This window comes from Salvelinus sp. IW2-2015, linkage group LG23, assembly GCF_002910315.2.
Source record: "Salvelinus sp. IW2-2015 linkage group LG23, ASM291031v2, whole genome shotgun sequence".
NCBI classification, from domain to species: domain Eukaryota; kingdom Metazoa; phylum Chordata; class Actinopteri; order Salmoniformes; family Salmonidae; genus Salvelinus; species Salvelinus sp. IW2-2015.
This window is the reverse complement of record NC_036863.1, coordinates 10,950,965-10,969,505: the sequence shown is the minus strand read 5'-3', so window position 1 is coordinate 10,969,505 and position 18,541 is coordinate 10,950,965. Positions and strand designations below refer to the sequence as shown.

Below are 18,541 nucleotides of genomic sequence, written 5' to 3'. Positions count from 1 at the left end.
CTTCTACACCTTGCTCTCGCTGTTTTCTCATAGAACACACAGTCCTCTCCTGGTTCCTCACTGTTCTCTCATAGACACACACAGTCTCTCCCTGCTCTCGCTGTTTTCTCTCTTGCCAGCACACCAGTCTATCCTGTTCTTACTGTCTCTCTCACACACAGTCTCTCCTGTTCTCACTGTTTCTCTCTCACACACAGTCTCTCCTGTTCTCACTGTCTCTCTCTCACACACAGTATCTCCTTTTCTCCTGTTTCTCTCATAGACACACACAGTATTTCCTGCTCTCGCTGTTTCTTCTCACACACACACAGCAGTCTCTCCTGTTCTTACTCCTCTCACACACAGTCTCTCCTGTTCTCACTGTCTCTCTCTCACACACAGTCTCTCCTGGTCTCACTGTTTCTCTCATAGACACACACAGTCTCTCCTGTTCTCACTGTCTTTCTCACACACAGTCTCTCCTGTTCTCACTGTTTCTCTCTAACACAGTCTCTCCTGTTCTCACTGTTTCTCTCACACACACAGCAGTCTCTCCTGTTCTTCTGTCTTCTCACACACAGTCTCTCCTTCTCACTGTCTCTCTCTCACACAACAGTCTCTCCTGTTCTCACTGTTCTCTCTCACACACAGTCTCTCCTGTAGTCACGGTCCTCTCTCACACGCAGTCTTTCTGCTCTCACTGTTTCTCTCACACCAGTCTCTCCTGTCTTCACTCTTTCTTCTCACACACAGTCTCTCCTGTTCTCACTGTTCTCTCTCACACACAGTCTCTCCTGTTCTCACTGTCTCTCTCTCACACACACAGTCTCTCCTGTCTCACTGTTTCTCTCATAACACCACAGTCTCTCCTGTTCTCACGTTTCTCTCATAGACAACACCAGTCTCTCCTGTTCTCACTGTTTCTTCATAGACACACACAGTCTCTCCTGTTCTCACTGTTTTCTCTCAATAGACACACCACAGTCTCTCCTGTTCTCACTCTTCTCTCATAGCACCACACCGTCTCTGTTCTCACTTGTCTCTCACGTTCACTCACTTTCTCCTCTCTCACACACAGTCTCTCCTGCTCTCACTGTTTCTCTCACTCTCACTCACTGTCTCTTCTCTCCACACACAGTCTCTCCTGGCTCTCACTGTTTCTCTCACTCTCACTCACTGTTCGTCTCTCACACACAGTCTCTCCTGCTCTCACCTGTTCTCTCACTCTCACTCACTGTCTCTCTCACACACCAGTCTCTCCTGCTCTCACTGTTTCTCCACTCTCTCTCATTGTCTCTCTCTCACTGTTCTTGCTTCTCCACACACAGTCCTCTTCTGTCTCTCACAGTCTTCTCTTCACTCTCTCTCCAGTCTCTCTCACAACACACAGTCTCTTTCCTGATCTGTCACGTGTTCCACTGTTTCTCTCACTCTCTCTCATTGTCTCTCTCTCACTGTCTCGCTCTTACTCACTGTTACTCTCTCACACACAGTCTCTCCTGCTCTCACTGTTTCTCTCACTCTCTCTCATTGTCTCTCTCTCACTGTCTCGATCTCACTGTCTCGATTTTACTCACTGTCTGTCTCTCACACACAGTCTCTCCTGCTCTCACTGTTTTTCTCACTCTCACTCACTGTTTCTCTCACACACAGTCTCTCCTGCTCTCACTGTTTCGCTCACTCTCACTCACTGTCTCTCCAGCTCTCACAGTATCTCTTACTCTCTCTCATTGTCTCTCTCTCATTGTCTCTCACACACAGTCTCTCCTGCTCTCACTGTTTCTCTCACTCTCTCTCATTGTCTCTCTCCCACTGTCTCGATCTCACTCACTGTCTCTCTCTCACACAGTCTCTCCTGCTCTCACTGTTACTCTCACTCTCTCTCATTGTTTCTCTCTCACTGTCTCGCTCTCACTCACTGTGTCTCTCTCTCACTGTCTCGTCCTTACTCACTGTCTCTCTCTCACTCACTGTCTCGCTGTCTCTCACTCTCACTGTGTCTCTAACTCTCACTGTGTCTATCACTCTTACTGTGTCTCACTGTCTCTCTCTATCGCTCTCTCTCACTGTCTCTCTCTCACTGTCTCTCTGTCTCTGTCTGTCTGTGTCTCTTCTCACTGTCTTTCTCTCTCAATTCAAGTCAAGGGCTTTATTTGCATGGGACACACACTCTCAAAGGGACAGCCCAGTTACTGTCTGGCCTGTCACACATTTATAGTAGGCATGATTCTGTGTGTTTTCAGGATGGCTCCCTCTCCCACCGGGACGGTGAGGTGGAGGAGGGGGGCATTGAGGCAGCCGATGGAGAGCAGACCCCCTCCTCACGGGGAGAAAGCGGCAGTGACGGGCTCTGGACCAATAACGCTGTGAGTCAACCTGGCCAACTAGCCTGTCGGTTATTATCACCACCAGATTGTCCTTCCATGACAATTATATGTGAACTGGCATTCAACAGAATACCATTGTACTGGAACCAGGGTTGTGGTGGTTTCCTTTTCAATTCAGTCAAATCAGGAAGAAACTGAAATTCCAATTCCTATTTTCCTCAATGCTTTTGTTTGAGAAAATTGGACTGGAAAGTGTGGAATCAATACCACAATGCCCGTTCAAAATCAGAGACTGGCAAATGTAATATGTGACTGGTGTGTGGGTATTTCTATGTCAGGTGTCTCCGAGTCCCCTCCCTGAGAATCCGTGCCAAAGAGAGACGCCCTGCCACAGCCCAAAGACCACCCCCCGAGAGAGCCTCAACTCCTGCCCCTCGCCTGACGCAGAGGACACGGCGGACCTGGTGAGACTCACACACACAATAATAATAGCCCAGTTAGTGAGTGTGTGTATGTGTGTGCATGTGAGTCCCATCATTGCACTAACACCTTGTCTCTGTGTGTGTGTGAATCAGAACTGTAACTTCCAGTCCAGTGTGGGCAGCCCCTTCTCCCGTCTCAACCCCCAGATAATCGGAGCAGAGGATGACTACTTTGACACAGAGCAGGAACAGGTACTGGGTGACTACTGCTAGACAACTGTCTGTTTGTCTGTCTGTCTGTCTGTCTGTCTGTCTGTCTGATTGGCTGACTGGGTATCTCTATACTCTCTCTATTTCTCTCCTGTCTGTTTCTGTCTCATTTTCTCAATGTCTCTCTCTTACTCAACTTGACCTTTCTGTTGATCTCTCTCTCGCAGATCAACGGTCAGTGTAGTTGTTTTCAGAGTATAGAGCTGCTCAAGTCTCGGCCCGCTCACTTGGCCGCCTTCCTCCATCATGTGGTCTCTCAGTTTGACCCTGCACCTCTGGTAAGTCAACCACACACAGACACACACCAAAACAAAATGCCTGCCTAACAGACACATACTCTTACACTCATTCACACCATTCATAAAGTACAATCATAGTAGCTACTGCTTGAGCTCTAGGCATGCAGCATTACGGTAACTGTCCCAAAATTCACAGGTTTTCCAGAAATTTGGGCACATTTTGCAGCCCCTAATGAACGCTGATATTTTCTAATTAGGGTACAGCAGTTGCTCTTTAGCACTTTGGTAGTTTGACCCCAGAATGCTTTGGTCAGTAGTTTAGACCTAACTGCCTCTGATTCTCTCCCAGCTGTGCTACCTTTACGCTGACCTGTACAAGCAGACCAACTCCAAAGAGACCAGACGGATCTTCATGGATTTCCATACTTTCTTTATGGACCGAGCAGCGGTAAGACACACACTTGTGCACACACATTATGTACAAGCACACATGCATTCACACACACACATATGTGCAAGTAAAGGGGCACACACAAACACACACACACACACACACACCACACACACACACACACACACACACACACACCCACACACACACCACAAGAAGACGTAACTTGTGCTCAGCTAAAGTATTTTAAATGGGATTTGACAGGGGCACACACGTGTATAGAATAGATAGGTGACACCAGTGTGTGTGTCTGTCTCTGGGGCCATTGACTACCAACTTTTTAAAACCCCAGCTGCTGGAAGAAGTCTGTCTGTTGGTTTTATTCTCCTTTCAGATAATAGGATCATTTTAAATGTACACTCTTTATGTTGTGGTTGTATTGCAGACGGTCTTCTAGCTTTCTTTTAGCTGAGAACTCTTTTTTCCCCCTTGCGAGAATCTGAAAGTAGCTGTGTGCCTGAGTCTATGGCCTCTGAACTAGGTGAGTTATTACTTACTCATCTCATGTCTTGTATTAGTTAGCAACACTTTTAGCAATGCAGTAATGTATTGTCTAGTGTAATTGATAGAATGTTTCCAAAAAAGAGAGACTGCTTCAAACTGAGTGTGTGTGTTGTGTGTAGTGTGTGTGTGTGTGTGTGTGTGTGTGTGTGTGTGTGTGTGTGTGTGTGTGTGTGTGTGTGTGTGTGTGTTGTGTGTGTGTGTGTGTTGTTTGTGTGTGTTGGTGTGTGTGGGGTGTGTTGTGTGGCAAACATGCTGTTGTGTTTCCCAGAGCGGCGGAGACCTGAGCTGATCCCAGAGGAACTGCACAGACCCTACATACAGCTGCTACAGAACACACTGCTACCAGACATCCAGAGGAACCTAGAGGACTTCAGGTCAGACACACACACACATTCAGACAGAACACTCATACGTACACAGACACACTCGCACGGTCTCACACACATACCACACACGCACACCACAAACGCACACGTGGCACAAACTCACACTCTCAAAGATGATGTGCACATAATGATGCTGTGATGTCGTATTTCCTCATGGATTAATCATACACGTGTGTGTGTGATCTGTCTGTGTCTGTGCAGTGTCGTGTGTGTATCTGTCTGTCTGTGCGCTGTGTATCTGTCTGTGTCTGTGCATGTGTGGGTATCTGTCTGTGCGTCGTTGGGTCTGTGTGGTGTATCTGTCTGTGGTGTGTTATCTGTGTGTGTGCTGTATCTGTCTGTGCGTTGTCTGTCTGTCTGGTCGTTTCTGGTCTTATTCTGTCTGTTGCTGTGCGTGTGTCTGTGTGTGATTCTGTGTATCTGTCTGTGTCTGTGCTGTGTGTCTGTGTATGGATCTGCCTGTGTGTGTGTGTATCTGTCTGTGCGTGTGTCTATCTGTTTGTGCGTGTGTCTGTATGTGTCTGTGCGTGTGTCTGTGTGTGTATCTGTGTGATCTGTCTGTGTCTGTGCGTGTGTCTGTGTATGTGGATCTGCCTGTGTCTGCCTATGTCTGTGCGTGTGCATTTGTGTCTGCCTATGTCTGTGCATCTGTGCGTTATGCGTGTATGTGCACTGTCTGTGTGTGTGTCTGTGTCTTGTGTGTGTGTGTTTGTGTGTGTGTTGTGTGTGTTGTGTGGTGTGTGTGTGTGTTTGTGTGTGTGTGTGCCTGTGTCTGTGTCTGTGCCTGTGTCTGTGCATCTGTGTGTGAGTGTGTGTCTACAGGCAGAAGCGCAGCATGGGTCTGACCCTGGCAGAAGGGGAGCTGGCTAAGCTGGACACAGAGAGGGTGAGAGACCGCGTGTCGCTGGAGAGAGAACGCTCCTGTGCCGAACACATCATCTCCAAGATAGAGGACGTTCTGTAAGTCCCTGCAATACATGCACACTAGGGTTGGGCGATATTACGATAACATTGTGTATCAACGATGATTGACAGCGATCGTCGATGGTGACGAGAGAGTGATGTGACAGACAATGGTTTAGCCTATTTGAACTTGACTGGTACTGCGCAGTAGAACACGGAGTGTCTCAGCGCACAACAGGGAAGTACACAAGTGACATTCCCAGCAATTTGCCTATTCTTTGCTATAGCCTATTTCAATAAACATGTTATATATAGAACGCAAGAGGGGAATATAGGCCAGACAGAGCAGAGAATTGCACCATAGCAGTGCAAAAATGCATTAGGCTATAACCGGGATGGGCAACCCCCCCCAGAAGTAAAAAAACATATATTTTTAGGAACTGTGTGGGTCTCAACTTACTGTTGTGAGTTAGAATAGTGGAATACACAAGGTGCAATTTGGCTGTGCATCAGCAATTTTTCTCTTGTTATGTCAGTCACTTTTAGTCAAGTCAATTAGCCCATGTCAGCAATTTTTAGATTGCTAAGTTAGTTTTGCGGCATTATCATGGTTGAATTACCGGCTGGGGAGCCCCCATTGATTTTATTAGTCAGTAAAACAGATCATTTTCATCTCTGCCCCATGGCAAAATTAGTAGAATTTCACGAAATTTGTTATAAAATTGCAAAAGCTGCTCTCTGCCACCATGGCAAAGTGTGTAGAATTGCACAAACTTAACTCTAAAATGTAAAAATGTTCTCTCCACTGTCAAGAGGGGGGGCCACTAAAATGTGTGTGGGAGAGGGGCTGAGTTCAGATTTTTTTGTGGCCCTATCGAAGTTGCCCATCCCTGGATACTCCACTATATTTTGTCTAGCTGTTTAAAAAAAAACTTTGCCTATATTCCCTTTCATCTCCATTCGATTGGCTATGAATAAGACTGAAGGCTACGCTTCATTGTTTTATGCAGGGCTTTCTCCATATCAAACAATGAATGTTACAGAGTTACATCTCATTATTTGAATAGCCTAAAAACTTAAGGTACACAACATGACCAAAAGTATATGGACACCTGCTTGTCGAACATCTCCTTCCAAAATTATGGGCATTAATATGGAGTTGGACCCCCCTTTGCTGCTACAACAGCCTCCACTCTTCTGGGAAGGCTTTCCACAAGATGTTGGAACATTGCTGCAGGGACTTGCTTCCATTCAGCCACAAGAGCATTAGTGAAGTTGGGAGATAAGGCCTGGCTCGCAGTCGGCGTTCCAATTCATCCAAAAGGTGTTCAAGTTCTTCCACATCGATCACGACAAACCATTTCTGTATGGACCTCGCTTTGTGCAAGGGGGCATTGTCATGCTGAAACAGGAAAGGTCCTTCCCCAAACTGTTGCCACAAAGTTGGAAGCACAAAATCGTCTAGAATGTGATTGTATGCTGTAGCGTTAAGATTTCCCTTCACTCGAGCTAAGGGGCCTGATCCATGAAAAACAGGCCCAGACCATTATTAGTCCTCCACCAAACTTTAGAGTTGGCCCTATGCATTTGAGCATCCGCCAAACCCAGATTCCGTCGGACTGCCAGATGGTAAAGCGTGATTCATCTGTCCAGAGAACGCGTTTCCACTGCTCCATGGTCCAATGGTCGCGAGCTTTACACCATTCCAGCCAAAGCTTGGCATTGCGCATGGTGATCTTAGGCTTGTGTGCGGCTGCTCGGTCATGGAAGCCCATTTCATGAAGCTCCCGACAAGCAGTTATTGTGCTGACATTGCTTCCAGAGATAGTTTGGAACTCGGTAGCGAGTTTTGCAACCGAGGACAGACAATTTTTGCGTGCTACGCTCTTCAGCACTTGGTGGTCCCGTTCTGGGAGCTTGTGTGGCCTACCACTTCACAGCTGAGCCGTTGTTGCTCCTAGACGTTTCCACTTCACAAAAACATGACTTACAGTTTATATTTTTTTTACTTAACCTTTATTTAACTAGGCAAGTCAGTTAAGAACAAATTCTTATTTTCAATGGCGGCCTAGGAACAGTGGGTTAACTGCCTTTTTCAGGGGCAGAACAACAGATTTTGACCTTGTCAGCTCGGGGATTCAACCTTCCGGTTACTAGTCCAACGCTCTAACCACTAGGCTTGACCGGGGCAGCGCTAGCAGAGAAGAAATTAGACAAACTAACTTGTTGGAAAGGTGGCATCCCTGAGCTTTTCAGGACGGGCCATTCTACTGCCAATGTTTGTCTATGGAGGTTGCATGGCTGTGTGCTCGATTTTATACACCTGTCAGCAATGTGTGACTGAAATAGCCGAATCTACTTGAAGGGGTGTCCACATACTGTTGTGTAGCAAGAGAACTAATAATAAGAGAGAACAAAGAATATCAATAGCCTATAGAAAAATTCTAATGACAAAGTTTAATCAGGTTTAAGGTTATTATTAAAGAAATTATCCATGCGGGAAGGGAAAATTATAGTATTATTTTAAGAGGCAAATAAAACAATTATTATCCAGTTCTGAGGACGGTAAACTACTTCTATCCAGCCCATGATGCAGTCCTATAACCTAGCTCACTATGGTAAGACAGCCTGTTCCTCAACAGACAGTCACTGCTCCATCATGTGCGCTGCCTCATCATCAAGATGATTGAGTGATAACATGGCACGAGTCAGGTCTCTGTTTTGCATTTCGAGATAGACAGGAGGCAAGTGTAGTGCACGATGCACGTTCTTTCTCTCTCGTTCTCTCTCTTGCACACACACACATTCTTTGTCACTCACGTACACACACATGCCATTACAATCACAGGAAGATGATGTTATCAGCGCCATAAGGATTATCTAGTCTGGTAATGTTATAAATTGTAGGTTAGAGGTTAGAGGTGAAAGGAGTGCTGGGTCGTTCAACCTCAAAAAGCACAAGAAAGAGGATTTCAACACCCAACAACACTGTTTTTGTAACAGATACAAATAACTTTTCTGAAACATTATTTTGTTGAAATATAATTTGGTCTCTGAGAAATTAAGCTAAACGATTAGACCCAAATTGTCAATTTTAATTTACAGGATTCAGATAATATTCAATAAGTATAATGAGGAAGAAATTAGGAAGCCCCAACTGATTTTTGGGGGATATGCTGATAGACGAAATACATAATACAAAAATAAAAACAACTTTGTTTAATAAGTTAAACTTGGGAACTGACTTGCTGCGCAGCCTGCTCAACTTGGGTGCCGGTGAGTTTTACACAGGAGGGGGAGAGAGAGAGAGTAGCAATACAGACTCGTGCTAGTTAGACAAATGTATAGATTTCATAGGTTATCTGTCATCGCATCTGGTAGTGCCTGTCTTGACTGCATCAAATTTATGTAAAGATGCTAGCTAAGATATCCAGCTATGTTAACCAGCTACCTAGCTAGCTATCTAGGCTAAACGTAATTGAGCCTATTTTTCTGCACTTCCTGTCTTTGTCTACAACAACTCCATTCAGATTAAACAACAGCCTACCTGATAGTTTCTTTTAGTTATAGCTTACTCCATCTCATTTAACTAACTTAATACTGTAATTGGCCAGCAGCATACCACCCTGCATCCCACTGCTGGCTTGCTTCTGAAGCTGAGCAGGGTTGGTCCTGGATTGGAGACTAGATGCTGCTGAAAGTGGTGTTGGAGGGCCAGAAGGAGGCACTCTTTTTCCTCTGGTCTAAAAACATAAAAAATCTCAATGCCCCAGGGCAGTGATTGGGGACATTGCCCTGTGTAGGGTGCCGTCTTTTGGATGGGACGTTAAATAGGTCACTAAAGATCCCATGGCACTTATTGTAAGAGTAGGGGTGTTAACCCTGGTGTCCTGGCTAAATTCCCAGTCTGGCCCTCAAACCATCATGGCCACGTAATCATCCCCAGCTTCCAATTGGCTCATTCATCCCCCTCCTCTCCCCTGTAACTATTCCCCAGGTCGTTGCTGTAAATCAGAATGTGGTTTCAGTCAACCTACCTGGTAAAATAAGGGTTAAATAAAAAGTTATTGTAATTCCATGTTGCATTGATTGGAGATCTCCCACATTGCTTAGTATGGAGCCACTGACTGCACACAGTGCCACTTTGAATGGCCGACAATAACAGCAAACGTGTGAAGCCTGTGTAGGCTACGGTATGTCATTTTATGGGGCACACATACAAATTAATTCAAAAGTTTGTTGTTTTATTGAATTAAAAATGTCTAATGTCATGGTATATCCTTGTGTGTAGCAATGTCACATACTTAATTTAGACAAATACTTTTCATTGTTAAAATAGACTTATGATAAAAAGAAATCTGAATACTCTCGCAATTATTCGAATACTGTTGGGATATTAAAATATTAGAATAACCGTGCCCGTCCCTAGGTGTCATGGCTTACTGAAATGACATGGAACCACTCTGTTGTTACAGTTACCGTGTGTGTGTAGAAAAAATTGTACCACATACACGTGCCATTTCTGGGAATTATTTCCAGGTCAGTGCTTGCGTGTCTCCGCTCTCTGGGCCTCAAACACGCCAAGCTGTACAGATTACAGCGATTAAGATAGATACAAGTTAGATATTATCGCTCTCTCTCTCTCTCTCAAACACACACACACAGACACACACAGACAGACAGACAGACAAAGACAGATGACACAGACAGACAGAGACACACACTCGTACTTTCAAGACCACTGATATCATCTCACTCTCCCAAGACAGTCTCTCTTACCTGCACTCACCTGTTGTTTAGTGTTGTTGATGCCAGTGTGAAGGTTTAAGCCGTTTCGGGATAGACTGTAGCTACTAGTCACCAATGTTTTGACATGTGCATGCACATGCAGATTTTGGCCTTTTGAAATTGCCTTGTGAATATTTCGTGCCTTTTATGAATATTTCGGGCCTAAGCATCACAGAGATCCTAAATTATTCTACACTGAACAAAATAACACAACATGTAAAGTGTTGGTTTCATAACCTGAAATAAAAGATACCAGAAATGTTCCATATGCACAAAAAGCTTATTCCCTGTTAGTGAGCACTTCTCCTTTGCCAAGATAATCCATGCACCTGACAGGTGTGGCATATCAATACGCTGATTAAATAACATGATCATTACGCAGGTGCACCTTGTGTTGGGGACAATAAAAGGCCACTCTAAAATGTGCAGGTTTGTCACACAACACCATGCCACAGATGTCTCATTTTCTGAGGGAGCGTGCAATTGGCATGCTGACTGCATTAATGTCTACCAGAGCTTGATAATTTCTCTACCATAAGCCACCTTCAACGTTGTTTTAGAGAATTCCGCAGTAACACCCCCTCACAACTGCAGACCATGTGTATAGTGTTGTGTGGGTGAGCGGTTTGCTGATGTCAACGTTGTGAACAGAGTGCCCCATGGTGGCGGTGGGGTTATGGTATGGGCATGCATAAATTACGGACAATGAACACAAATGTATTTTATCTATGGCAATTTGAATGCACAGAGATACCGTGACGAGATCCTGAGGCCCATTGTCATGCCATTCATCCGCCACCATTACCTCATGTTTCAGCATGATAATGCACAGCCTCATGTCGCAAGGATCTGTACACAATTCCTGGAATTTATTGATATAGGGGACTTTTTCACACTCAAACATTTTTATATATGTATGGGTAGCTACCAATGTGTAGCACCCACCTGAATGATGCACGGCAGCCATTTTGTGCCAGAAAGCTCGCCAGTCATGGGCTGTTTCTCAACTAATCTTTATTTGATTCTTCACATCCTCTCTCCTCTCATCCTTCTCAAAACCTATTGGAGAAAAAGGTCAGAAGAAAGGGACCTTGGATCTTCTCCTCCAATACAGTTGAGAAGGAGGCGAGGAGATAGGATGTGAGGAATCACATAATGACTAATTGAGATATTAGACATGGGCTAATAGAACTGCATTACCATTGTACAAGCAGACTACACATTTGTCTATTTGAAGTAGAAGTGAAACTGCTTATTGTTGTGTGTGTGTGTGTGTCACTTAACCCTATTATGTGTTTCTCTTCATCCAGGCTGACGTCACAGCCCACAGAAGAGGAGAAGTGGTAAGGGGAGATTTTTTATCTAAAGCAGGGGTTGGCAACTAGGTTTTTGTCAGTGGATGGTTGGGGGGGAGGCAACATAATTATAATAATTTGTACACTGCATATTGACCACAACTAAGCTCAATAAGAGATTGTATTTGAAAATGATTATTTCGTACCTGAGATACAGATTTCCTGTTTTGCTTGAGGGCCCCAAAAAATCCCTGCCGGCCACCTGTTGCAGACCCCTGATGTTAAAGTAACTAACCACATGATGTCACAATATGACGAGGATAGGTCTCATACTAGATTTTAGAAAGTTTGCTGGGGAGGTAGCGTGTTGATTGTTGAATGAATTCAAGTGAGTGTGTGTGGTCATACAGTGGTTGTGTATGAGTTCAATTACTTGTGAAGGTCGAGGGGAAACACCCACACTATCTGGGCCTGTATTCACAAAATCTGTCGGAGTAGGAGTGCTGATCTAAGATCATTTCCCCTTTTGGAAGTTGATGTTTATTATTATATTGACAGGGGGGACCTGATCCTAGATCACCACACCTACTATCAGATGCTTTGTGTATACAGCCCTGATCGGAAGTCCACGCGTATTGGAATTATGTTCTCTTGGTTTAATACTCTAAACCATTTCTTTCCACTATTTTCAGTCGCATGTAGTTAGCACACAGATTATATGATAGTGGTTCATATCCCATATGGCTAACCGGCGTTCTGTTCTGACTAAGGGGTCAGTGTGCTAGGACAGATGGTGTGTGTGTGTGCGTGCACAATGTTGTGTGGTCTATTTGGGGAATGGCTCACGTTGTGGCTGCATATTTCTAATACGTGAATTCCATCAGCATGTTGTTTCTATCCATGCTGTGAGAAGAGCTGTTGAAGTGACATGGGACACATATTCAGTAACCTAACTGGCACCCTATTCTCTATATTATGCACTACTTTTGCCCAAATTGGGTGCCATTTAGGACGCATCGTGTCTGCCATTACGTCATAGCGTAATGACTTGCCTAGTTAAATAAAAGGTTAAATACAAGTTTAAAAAATAGTGTCATCTGCCTCCATCTGTTGGAGATCTGTGGTACTACACACTTTGAGTTGTGCCAGGGTGGTGTTCATTAGTACCAAATGGAAGAAAACAGACCGAAGTGGGGAGGGCCTACCTGGTCTTGCGAAAAAGAAAAAAAATGTTTTTAGTTGCAAAACGTTTTCCTTTACACGCCCTAATTAACAAGACGCTGTTCTGACAATATGAAAGGTATTGAAGAATTGTCAGTTTCCTAACCTTTTCATTCGATTTTCCCCACATGTGCTTCTAGTGATTGATAACATGTGTCCTATTAGAATTACTGCTTTCAAAGAGCCTTGGGAGACATTTATGTATCATGACTAAACCATTTTTCTAAGTATAATAATATCATCAATATGATGATTTAAATTATTTTATATTAAGATAAAGTGGGCTATACTGGGTTAATGGTAATATAAACAATTAATAAATAGTGTATTGTGTTGCAGCACTACTATGCAGTATGTCATCCTCACCTATATGAAACACCTGGGGGTGAAAGTAAAGGAACCACGTAGCCTAGAGCCCAAACGAGTCCGCATCAACTTCCTGCCCAAGATCAAGGTACAACGCACACACACACATACTGTACACAACCAGCTTGATGCATCTATTATGTATTTTAGCACAATACCGTGGTCTTTTACAGCTTGTAGGAACTTCTAATTTGATGTAGCATAAATTATTAAGTTTCTTCACACAGCGGCACTGTTTTACTTCTTGCTGTGAGTTTTTTCTTGGTAACAAGCATGGTGACATAGTGTCTCACTTGTTAGCAGCTTTCCAGGGTAACGTTCAGTAGGGAACAATATTGTGCAACTTCCAGATAAAAATAGCATAAAACAAACATGCCTCTTTGACATGTAGAATATGTATAATAAGGAATCACGGCAGCTCTATTCATGACATGTCTATCTTCAACGGGGGCGGCAGGGTAGCCTAGTGGTTAGAGCGTTGGACTAGTAACCGAAAGGTTGCAAGTTCAAATACCCGAGCTGACAAGGTACAAATCTGTCGTTCTGCCCCTGAACAGGCAGTTAACCCACTGTTCCTAGACCGTCATTGAATATAAGAATTTGTTCTTAACTGATTTGCCTAGTTAAATAAAGGTAAAATACATTTTAAAAAATTTAATAAAACGTTCTACAACACTTGCCTACTGAAAGTGACCCAGTTTTAAATTCTCTGACTGGGCAGTTTGTATGTGTTTTGTTCTGTGGAGCAGAAGAGCATCAAACCTGAGAAAGAGGGGGAGGAGAAGGTGAAGAAGCCTCGCTTTCCCAGCATCCTCGGCCCTCCTCGGCGGCCCAGCCGCGTGGATTCAGCTTCAAGTAAGTGTGGAACACTACAAATGGATGTAGTACACTTAACGGTTCCCTCCTAGTGTGCCAGTTTGGAACGCAAACAAAACGGTAATGGTTAGTTTGAGATGTGTAACAGGCTCTGTAGTGACACATTTTTTTATATACAAAAATAATAACACACATCCCTATGTGCCAATATCCACACTAGCATTTACCTAATATGCATGTCCAATACATCACCAGTAGTATGCAGGTGTGGATATTTGAACTTAGTTCAAGGGAATATATAGCCCTGGTATTGCACTGAGGACAGAAGCTAGTGGTGTTGTGTTCAGGCTCAGACACATTACATCTCACATCCAGCGCTGTAAGGAGATTGTGGACTTCCGCAACAGGAAGTGCCTGTCTGGAGTTGTGTGGGCCAGCTCCCCATTACGTTGTGCTGCTCCCTCCATAGATATACACATGTTAGACTTGCACACACACTCATTTACATGTTCAAAGAGCCTTGGGAGACATTTATGTATCATGACTAAAACATTTTACAAGTATAATAAGTATTGCAGTTAATCAGTGTGATGATTTTAAAAAATTTATGATTTCATATTGAGATAAATACGTCTGTACTTCCATACTACTCCTTTTCATTTGATCAGATGTCCATTTAGAAATGAGGAAGATATGGACCCTTTTGTCATAACATTGCTACTTTGCCGTTCTCAACCAATTGGCCAATCTAGTAGATCTAGTTGATCTATATCTGTATTGTATCAGCCAAGCCACTCACTGTGGTTCGTCTCAAGCCCCCTCCCTCTTCATAGCTGCTGCTCCTTCTTTCACCCTGAGCTCTGGGTTTGGAGATAGTGGGGCTGTGCATGGCTGTGTGAGCTTCTGACTCTCGTTTGGCTTGTATCTGTGTGTGTGTGTGTGTGTGTAGTCAGTAAGGCCATGGAATTGAACAAGCATCGGGGCCCCCAGAAGCAGCTCTCCCAGCCCGCCCTCAGCGTCTTCGAGCAACCAGAATTCTCGGCAGGCGGCATCCGTGCCCGCAGTCAATTCAGCGATCCAGGCTCTGACGCGGCCATCCACCCCTTGGCCTACATCGCATCCCCCCCCCACAGTGCCCCAGCCAGCCAGGGCTCCGACCCGACGGGACGCGACTCTGACTCGGGTAAGGACCCCTCCTCTCTCCCCCAACCTATGCTTTTCCTCCTTACTGTTTCTTCCTATCTGCCTTTTCCTTTCCACTTCTCTCAAATAATGATAGAAGGTAAAGAATTGTGTCATACAGTATAGCGCTTTAGTGCTTTTCCAAGTACTCAAATAGCTATATATTTGAGGGGTGGACTCACTTGATTCAGTATAACCAATTATCTTTTCTCACTCTCTCTCGCTCTCTCTTTCTGTCTTCATGTCTTCCCTCCAAGCTGGCTTCCTCGCTTTCTTTCCTCCCCACGTTGTCTGTTTGCTTTTGTTCTGTCATACACTTCCCTCCTCTCAGACATGTTTTCTCCTTGGCCTTTTGTTGTCAGGACTCTTTTACACTGGCTTAGCCTGGTTTATTGTGGCCCAGCCCAACATAATTGCTTTCTTTGGCTTTTTCTTGTTTATTCCTAATTGGGGGGAGGCCTTGTTTTCAAAACGTCGTCTAGTCTTTGTCTGCATATGATCTGTCGAAACGACCCCTCTCTATTTTCTTTTTGAAACATCTGCTGTGTGTAGTGCGGATATTATTTTTGCACTGCTTTTAGACTATAGCGTATCTCTAGTCTTGAGCTTTTTCCACCGCTCGATAAGACAACTGTTGACTAACGCACTTCTCTTCCATGGAGATCTTGTTTGACCTTCAGAATGAAGAAACTTACGTGAGCCTTCGCCATATTGCTTAGGACCATATTGCCTCTGGTTGGACGTAGAATATAACTTTATTAATTCACATGGAGAGGGACATTCACCCTGCTAAAATGTAATTGAACTTCATTAATCCACCTGGAGAAGGACATAAGCCTTGGTAGAACTGAATGGAACATTATTAATCCACCTGGAGAGGGACATTAGCCCGTTAACCTTGGATTGTTCTAATGTAAGAGCCTCCCTCTGGGGCCATATGTATCAAGTGTCTTAGAGTAGAAGTGCTGATTTAGGATCGGTCTTGTCTTTTAGATCACAATGAAAATAAGATTACATGGACAGTGGGGACCTGATCATAGATCAGCACTCCTACTCTGAGATGCTTTTTACGTACAACCCCTGACCTCTCCTCCTATTTTGTTCCCTCCTCTCCAGGACTCAGTCCCTCCTCTGCCCTGCCCAGACTGAGCACCGACGGGATCCACTTGGGCGACACACTGGACGGGATGGTCCACCTAACCAGCACACACTTTGACTTCAGCCCTTACACCCTGGACCAATTACAGGAGGAGGAGCGTGAAAGTGACAGGTAAGGGCGGGAACAAGGGCGGGAACAAATTCATGGTCTCAGGGGTCGGATTCGAACCCATGCAGACTCTGTTAGACCACACAGGCCACAGAGGCGATACACTTTGATAGTGTCCCTCTTGTTATAACAATCTTCAGTGGAATATACACAGCTAGGTGTTGATTAGACTTTGCTAAATATACAACTTAATATGAAGCGGGTGTATAAACATAGGGGTGTGGAATCATGGCCACCTTCCTAGACAGTTGAAGTTATACATTTCTGGCGCTGACAGAGATGGCCGCCTCGCTTCGCATTCCTAGGAAACTATGCAGTATTTAGTTTTTTTATGTATTATTTCTTACATTGTTACCTCAGGAAATCGGAAGTTTTATTAAATACAGCCGGGAAGAACTATTGGATATAAGAGCAACGTCAACTTACCAACATTACGACCAGGAATACGACTTTCCCGAAGCGGATCCTCTGTTTGGTCCGCCACCCAGGACAATGGATCGGATCCCAGCCGGCGACCCAAAACAACGGCGCTGCAGAAGGGGCAGACGGAGTGGTCTTCAGGTCAGGCTCCGTAGACGGGTACATCGTGCACCGCTCTAGAATATACTACTCGCCAATGTCCAGTCTCTTGACAACAAGGTAGACGAAATCCGAGCAAGGGTTGCCTTCCAGAGAGACATCAGAGATTGTAACATTCCCTGTTTCACGGAAACATTGCTCACTCGTGATACGTTATCAGAGTCGGTACAGCCACCTGGTTTCTTCACGCATCGCGCCGACAGAAACAAACATCTCTCTGGTAAGAAGAAGGGCGGGGGTGTATGCCTTATGATTAACGAGACGTGGTGTGATCATAACAACATACAGGAACTCAAGTCCTTTTGTTCACCTGACCTAGAATTCCTTACAATCAAATGCTGACCGCATTATCTACCAAGAGAATTCTCTTCGATTAGAATCACAGACGTGTATATCCCCCCCAAGCAGACACATCGACGGCCCTGAAAGAACTTCATTGGACTCTATGTAAACTGGAAACCACATATCCTGAGGCTGCATTTATTGTAGCTGGGGATTTTAACAAGGGTAATCTGAAAACAAGGCTCCCTAAATTGTATCAGCATATCGAATGTGCGACCCGGGCTGGCACTTCCGCAAAGCATACAAATCCCTCCCCCGCCCTCCTTTCGGAAAATCTGACCACGACTCCATTTAGTTGCTCCCAGCCTATAGACAGAAACTAAAGCAGGAAAGGCCCGTGCTCAGGTCTGTTCAATGCTGGATCGACCGATCAGATTCCACGCTTCAAGATTGCTTCGATCACGTGAACTGGGATATGTTCCGCATAGCTGTTTCGGTGAGCGAGTTTATTAGCAAGTGCATCGGTGATGTTGTACAGCGACTATTAAAACCTTCCCCAACCAGAAACCGTGGATTGATGGCAGCATTCACGCAAAACTGAAAGCGCGAATGTTAAGAGAATTATGTTCTCAATGTTCATAAACTGAACTTCAATTAAACTACTCGGTCTGTTACCAAGAATTTGTAAGATTCTTGTTGAAATGAAACAGACAGAGGCCAGTCTACAATAGTCAGCAACGTTTATTTACAGGAGCTCTGCTTATCATTTCCTGTACATTGTTTATATACCTCTCATTTCGTCATAAATGTCCCTCCTCCTCTCAGACAATGACAATATAGTTCACAAGTCTTCTCCTACTCATACATTGCTTATCCCATTCTGCCACCTGTTATGCAATCTACTACAAGCCCAAGGTTTCTCCCCTCCCTGGGTGGGGAGACTTCCTTCCCTGTTATCAGTTCCACAGTGGTCACAAGTTGGTCTTCCTGGTCTGCTAACAATCCCTCTTTTCTTATGGACAAACATTCTTCATCATTATACAGAGACAGGGTAGAATTCTGTGAGATATAGTCCTATCATTACTTAAATGTATACATCATTTAGTCATTATATATAAAATTCATAACAGCGAACCACGGCTTTTAATCAGGGCAAGGCGACCAGAAAACATGACCAAATAGAAACATGTAGCTATTCCCTCCTCAAGGCAATCAAACAAGCTAAGCGTCAGTATAGAGACAAAGTAGAGTCGCAATTCAACGG

General features: G+C 44.4%; 1 pseudogene; it reads left to right on the top strand.

Moving 5' to 3' along the window:
• LOC111950035 (rho guanine nucleotide exchange factor 12-like) overlaps positions 1-18,541 on the top strand; it is a 121,345-nt pseudogene that overhangs the window by 83,834 nt on the left and 18,970 nt on the right.